Source organism: Lytechinus pictus, unplaced genomic scaffold (genome assembly GCF_037042905.1).
Source record: "Lytechinus pictus isolate F3 Inbred unplaced genomic scaffold, Lp3.0 scaffold_26, whole genome shotgun sequence".
Classification (NCBI taxonomy): domain Eukaryota; kingdom Metazoa; phylum Echinodermata; class Echinoidea; order Temnopleuroida; family Toxopneustidae; genus Lytechinus; species Lytechinus pictus.
The window spans coordinates 1,223,235-1,230,730 of NW_026974146.1; the positions used below are offsets into that span (position 1 = coordinate 1,223,235).

At 36.4% G+C, this 7,496-nt stretch overlaps 1 long non-coding RNA gene across 1 annotated transcript; it reads left to right on the forward strand.

Moving 5' to 3' along the window:
- The first annotated feature begins 372 nt into the window (after nt 1–372).
- Nucleotides 373–1,925, forward strand: LOC135158042 (uncharacterized). The gene is made up of 2 exons (XR_010296869.1): nt 373–461; nt 1,400–1,925. It is a non-coding gene; the product is annotated as an uncharacterized LOC135158042 (long non-coding RNA).
- The last annotated feature ends 5,571 nt before the right edge of the window (nt 1,926–7,496 follow it).

The following is a 7,496-nucleotide window of genomic DNA, read 5'->3' on the forward strand; positions in this document are numbered from 1 at the left end:
ACAGTCAATGTCTTTGGCGGCAATTTTGAAAGTCAAAATACAATATTTAACACAAACATGAAACCCGAATAATATATTTCGTAGAAAATTATATTTTAAGACAGTATTCCACTAATTTACCACAAAAACACGCGTTTTAGCGCTCACCTTGAGAATATTTTTGTCCTCTCGCACATCGTAGGCCTACATCTTAAATTTTAAATATCAAAATACAGGATTTATCACACACATGGCATGTTAGATAATAAATTTCGTTAACAATAATGTTTTTAATCAGTATCAGTCAGACCGCAGCTCGCGCGATAATGAGCATATTCACGGAAATTTATTCAGCGGCCCTCTAGCGGTCTCCGAAGGAAAACGTGCGATCAATTTGGCTTGATTTTCCCACTGAATTGGAGGGGCTGAAGTTATAGCTCTGTACTGGTCGCTAACTTCAGTTTACGTCGAAACGAATTGTGGTAAGTTATTCTCAAGACCTTCATCTACAGTTTGGTATATAATTTTCCATATTTCGACATTTTCAACCTACCATTTTTACCTCTTTAATTGATGCTTATTTTAGTAATATTTTAACTGTGATTTTGTAGTCGGAATTTCACTTTTGGTTCCTGACTTTGCTACATAACCAAATTGTTTCGATCAGGATTTTTTAGAAAGAAGAAAAGTCACTGTTCAAAATATGTCAGAACCAACTTGACGCAAACTCACCTTATATTTTTATTTTAGAGAAAATGATACCCTAAAAATCGAGAAATTTACGTTTTACCCGGAAGTAACCTTCTCGTTCACTCCACGATGGCGCGAAATAACGCCAAAATTACGTTCGTCGCGGGTTGGTAGAATTTCGCCTTTGGTCCCATACGTTGAAACTTCTGTAATGATGGCAGATGGCTCGCATTATATGTGTCTGTGGACGGTGGACTTGTTTTTTTTAAATTAAGACTTAATATAAACGAAGCTTAATAAGTAGATCCCTTCTAAAGTTTTATTCAATGATTATCAGGTTTCCGAATTCCATCAAGTTTTTATTATAGATTGAGATATTTCTTGATTTATGTTGAAAATTGTTAACCTTTTTTCTTAATTAGTCGAAGTTGAGCCCCATGATGATTTTTGCCCCAGCCCAGCCCAGGCTGCGGTTAAGAATTAAATGATGATTAGCTCAGACAGTCTACTCTAGAGACTATAAACAGTTTAAAGTCAAACTAAAAAGTCTGGTACTACCGTATTTATAAACCATTTTGTTCAAATAAAAAAATTGTGGCTGTCACAGACAGTACTTAGACTTAACTTAGTTAGTCTCTTAATTGACGTACATGTAACATAATTCATACTTTGAATGGTTATTTAGTAATTTAGACTATTTCTCTCTTTTTTTTGTCTCTTCTACACACAGATCTGCATACTTGCTGACTCTGGTCTCTGCTTGCTACTTCATTCTGGGAGAGTCCATCATGTACTATAATGGTCAGACTATGATTTCGACAAAGCCCTTATTTCGTTTGCAAATTTTGGACTGATACAACAGAAAATTTATCTTTGTCGATATTGGAAACCAAAAAATTAGAGCACAGTTTTGGGGAGGACTAAGAATACTGACTTGGACAGGAATACAGCTTGACAAAAATAAAAATTCACAATTCAAAACCAAAGAACATTTTTAATGTTACTATATAGTGCATTGCAAGAAACTTTCTACTCAATCACACATTCCAAAATTAAGGGTAAGTCCTTTGATCAAACACAAACATGTAGTTGATTTGCAATTGAAATTGAACATAAGTTTCTTGCAATGCCCCATAATCATATTTTGTTCTCAAGCAACTCTGTTATATGTTATCTAATGTGCTGAAGGTTAAGTGCCATGTATGTTCACAATTTTTTTTTTCGAAGGTATAATATATTTGTCCTTTTAAACGGTATTTGAATGTGGTTACGCCTTGTTTTTGTTTTCCACAGTAATTATTGCATATATGAACAGAAGTGAAATATTTGTTGTGAAGCACTGTATGAATGTTGTGTGATCATGGAGCTATGGTGTGATGGTATTATAATTAATTCATCATTTTTGTTATAAGACTGTAAACCTGGTGGATGTGAGGGAGTGGCCTGGATGAAAGGAAAGTGAGCATGTGTCCAATTACGGATTTGCATATGTTTAGACAATTTTGTTCGTGGATAAATATTAATGTGCATTCCCTATTCCAAGCAAAGAGTAAAGGAGAAGTCCACCCCACCAAAAAATTAATTTGAATTTAAAGAAAAATAAAGTATTGCAGAAAATTTCATAAAAACTATGATTCAAAATTTAAAAAATTACTATTTTGACATTGAAAAATTTGCCTAATTTTATAAAACAATTATATGCTCATCTTGGTCAATGTGCAAATTACAGAACCGATTATGTCACAAGCACTCTAAATTATTGTGTATTTTTTTGTTTGATACATGTACATGACATGTATATTTTATTTTAATTTTCATTAACAAATTTTGAGAGGGATTTTAATTCCTCCATTAACATTCGTAGTTTCCATAAATGTAACCTATTGTGATTCGAGGAAGATTTTTTAGATCAAATTTGCTAAAATTTATGTAATAAAAATGCAACAAAAATTTAAAAAGTAATGTGATGTAAGTGACATAATCAACTCTATTTGCATACCATTGTTTTGTGTATATAACTGTTTTGTGTTAAAAAAGGGAAATTTCTGGATTTATTCAAATAATTTTTTGTTGATGTGCACTTGACCTTTAACTCACTTCCCTTCCCACCCCTGCCCAAATAAGTGTAATCAAGAACTTGAAAATCAAAAGCAGTGATTAAGAAGAAGAAAGAATTAATCATAGAGCTATTAATAGCTCCATGATTTAATAAATACAGGCCTAAATAGAACTTCACATGAAAGTAAAAAGAGAATAAAGCTGGGGAGGAACGATGAAGGAATATGATTTAAAGAAAAAGCATAAACATATCCCCATCACCCCCCCCCCCCCAAAAAAAAAAAAAAAAAAAAAAACAGTCCGGCGGGTTCGAACCAGGGTCCTTGAACACGCCAAAACAATGCGCTTACGCAATTCGCCATCGATATCTTCCATACTATTTCCGGGTTTTTTAAGCCATATAAAATGTTGCAAGTCTGTGCGCCGCTGTTGACCAATCAGAAAGCGTCGGCAATTCTACTGCAATTCCAATCATTTTGCGATGGACATTGCCGTGGTTTTCTGTGGTTCCTGACTTTGCTACATCATGAAATTTCATAATTCTTTTTCAGTCGTAAAGAAGAATGTCTACGCTTTATATTGATTATAATATCAATTTGACGCAAGTGTAATTTCGGTGCAAAAATGCGCTCTGTTTATTCACATATATTTCTTGAAAAAAATCATTTTTTCTAAGCTAAATATCGGTCTTCAAAATACATTAAATGTGCATTTTATTTAGCTGATCAGAAATTTCAAAGTTTTATCTATAAAATAAGACCAATTTTGTGAGGAATAAACGATTTTAAGAGCAAAAAACACCGATCGGAAAGTTCGTCTTCACAGCTCATTACGTATGCATAACCACGGACGGCTATGCATACCGCTGAATAAAATAGAGCACTTTCGGACGGGCTGCGGACCGACTGGTATTCCACTCGTTTATCTTAACAAAAAGCATTTTAGTGCTCACTCTTGTGATTTTTTTGTCACCATTCACATTGTACATAATAGTGTTAGGGCTTTTGGAGGCCATTTTGAATATCAAAATACAGGATTTATCCCATACATGATATTATACAGATATTGCCTACCTAGAGTTTGAATATAACATTTCCTCTCCCCGACTGAGTTATATTTTTCCCAAGGGATTATATTTTGCCCGAAGCGCGCAGCGCTGAGGGAAAATATTCTCCCGAGGGAAAAATATAACTTCGGAGGGGAGTTGAAATGTTATTTATTCAAACGATAGACCAGGCAATATCTGTTATATTATATAGTCTATGTGGATTCGCCATCAGAAATTGCATTCATCATCTGGCTCAAACCCGAAATTCTTGCTACAGCTCTGATCCATCTACGTCATAATAGATTTTTTTTTGAAAATACATCAAGCGCGTTCCTCATGCAATCGACGCGTTAACATTAGCGCGTACATCAAATAAACTGCCTAGTTACGCAACTTGTATGCAGCGAGTGACGTCACCTTAGTGAATATAACGCCGCAATTGGCAATACAACGCAGTATATTCCCTGAGGTGACGTCAAAACCTAGAATATAACAAATGCGATCCTCGCAGTTATGGTCACGTGATGACGTATTGACCTATCACTGATTCGAATCTACATAACCTATGTAATATTATACAGATATTGCCTACCTAGAGTTTGAATATAACATTTCCTCTCCCCGACGGAGTTATATTTTTCCCAAGGGATTATATTTTGCCCGAAGCGCGCAGCGCTGAGGGAAAATATTCTCCCGAGGGAAAAATATAGCTTCGGAGTGGAGTTGAAATATTATGTATTAAAACGATAGACCAGGCAATATCTGTTATATTATATAGTCTATATGGATTCGCCATCAGAGATTGCCTTCATCATCTGGCCCCAACCCGAAATTCTTGCTACAGCTCTGATCCGTCTACGTCATAATAGAAAAAAATGGAAAATACATCAAGCGCGTTCTTCATGCAATCGACGCATTAACACTAGCGCGTACATCAAATAAACTACTACCGTGTTTACACTTAATTGGCATTTGAATCGGTTCTGAACCGCGAGCCGATGCAGCATCGGCTTTTTCATAACGTGTAAACGCGAGTAACTTGAATCGGCTCGCGGTTCAGAACCGGCAATTTGCACCACCAAAGTAGTAGGTTCTGAACCGCGAGCCGATGCAGAATCGGCTTTTTTACTACGTGTAAACAGAAAGCCGATTCTGCATCGGCAATTTGTGCGCATTTCATTTACTTTACCATTGTGACGTAATTGTAAGCGCACTGATCCAGCGTTGTTTTTATTATGACGTAAATTGTTGGTGTGCGTATCATTTCAGGTTTTTGCATCGGCTCGCGGTTCTGAACCGCGAGCTGTAACAACGTGTAAACGCAAACCAAAAGCTGATTCTGCATCGGCTCGCGGTTCTGAACCAAAAGCCGATTTATACCGTGTTTACACTTAATCGGCAATTGGTTCTGAACCAAATGCCGATGCAGAATCGGCATTTGGATTGCGTTTACACGTTGTTACAGCTCGCGGTTCAGAACCGCGAGCCGATGCAAAAACCTGAAATGATACGCATACCTACAATATACGTCATAATAAAGACAACGCTGGATCAGTGCGCTTAAAATTACGTCACAATGGTAAAGTAATTGAAATGCGCACAAATTGCCGGTGCAGAATCGGCTTTCTGTTTACACGTAGTAAAAAAGCCGATTCTGCATCGGCTCGCGGTTCAGAACCTACTACTTTGGTGGTGCAAATTGCCGGTTCTGAACCGCGAGCCGATTCAAGTTGCTCGCGTTTACACGCTATGAAAAAGCCGATTCAAATGCCGATTAAGTGTAAACACGGTAAAAGTGTAAACACGGTACATTACGCAACTTGTAAGCAGCGAGTGACGTCACCTTAGTGAATATAACGCCGCAATTGAAAATACAACGCAGTTATATTCACTGAGGTGACGTCAGAACCTCGAATATACCAAAATGCGATCCTCGCAGCTATGATCACGTGATGGCGTATTGACCTATCACTGATTCGAATCTACATAAGATATGTAATATATATCGTTAGCAATCATGTTTTCAGACATTACTTCACTCATCGATCATTATTACTTGTACTTTAGTGCTCACTTTTGTGAAAATTAATTTTCCCCATTCATGTTGTACAGGAGACTATGGCGGCCATTTTGAATATTAAGAAAATAAATATTTTGTCAAAAATCATTTTTTCAGATATCATTTCACTCCGGCAGCACAATTGCATGTACTTTATAGCCATGTGTGGACAATTTTATGATTTTCATGTGTAATTTGAATATTTTGGCGGCCATATTGGATTTTGCCAATTTGCAGAAAATGCTCAAGGTTACACGAGTGGCATCATTCAGATTCGGAATCAGCACCCTCGAATTGACAAGAAACCATAACAAAAACATTGTATATCTAAAAAAACAAGGTTCGAACCCTTCTATCCTGGACCGTATAAGTGTTGTCCTGTTCTGTGTTGTATAGTGTATCCTTTTCCATTCGTTCTATTTTAATTTCAATTATGAACAATGATACCATTATGTAAGTTATATAGGGAACCTGTTTCACAAGCTTTCATCCACATTTTTAAAGGCATATGATCATTACCAATTATATGACTACTTTCACGAATGTATTGTGTTGTTTTATTTCTATGTAGTATAAATTTGTACAGAATGATTCTGAGATATTAAAATTATTTACTTTGCTGTTATTGTTGATATATAATGACATGTAATGAAAATATCTTATCCTTGATTTTGAAGCTAACTTATATAGTCAAGTGTTTTATTCTAAAGTCGAAAACTGAGGGAGCATCCCCTTGTCTCTCTCCATCCATACTCTTACACAGCAAAAACTTTGGCGTTAACCGGTGTACATAGAGGACCACACCAGTTGTTTTACACCGGTGTTAACTTAGTGGTGTTAGTTTTACACCCATAGGTGTTATCACAACACCCTTGGTTGTTACATTTACACTCTTTGGTGTTATGTTCAATCTCTAGGGTGTAGTTTTAACACCTCAGGATGTGGTTCTCTATTAACACCAATTGGTGTCAGTTTTAACATCACAGTTTTTACAGTGTAGATACGCATATAATCAACAATTAACACGTAAAAGGGATGTCTTTTTCAAGATAGGGCACGTTACGTACGTAACGTAATAAAGGGTGTCAAAAACGCTGAAATAATGAAAAAAAGGGTATCTATTTCGCTAGGGAAGCTACGTGTTTAGGGTCAGATTTGCGAGGGTATAAAAAATAAGACTAAAATGTTATATAAAGATGTACTTTTTGCCCCAACAGTCAACACTGCCTGTTTAGAGTACGATTTGGGCGAGGTGTGGGAGGTGGGATCGTACTATTTGTATGAAGGAGAGCAGCAATAGACATTTCTACTTTGATCGATGAACAGGCTTAGTCCTACAACATCGTTGGAGTAAACTAAACTAAACTAAACTAAACTATTAGTGCTACTAAACCCAATGATGTAGGTAAAGGTAAAACCGACGCGACCAACGTCCGGGATATAACAATTCGGGGGTTCAATTCAGGGAATTCTTGCCAAGAGTATCGTTTTGTTTCTAATACTTGTTAAGGGTAGGGTTTCACACGCCAATACTTGTTAAGAGGTGCATTTTCAGAATATAGAAAATACGTGTTTAGGGTGCTTTTCGAGACCCCATGGTCGCGCATGGTATCTATTCGTCAATGGAAGTGCCCCCACCCCGGGATAATTATCTAATCAATT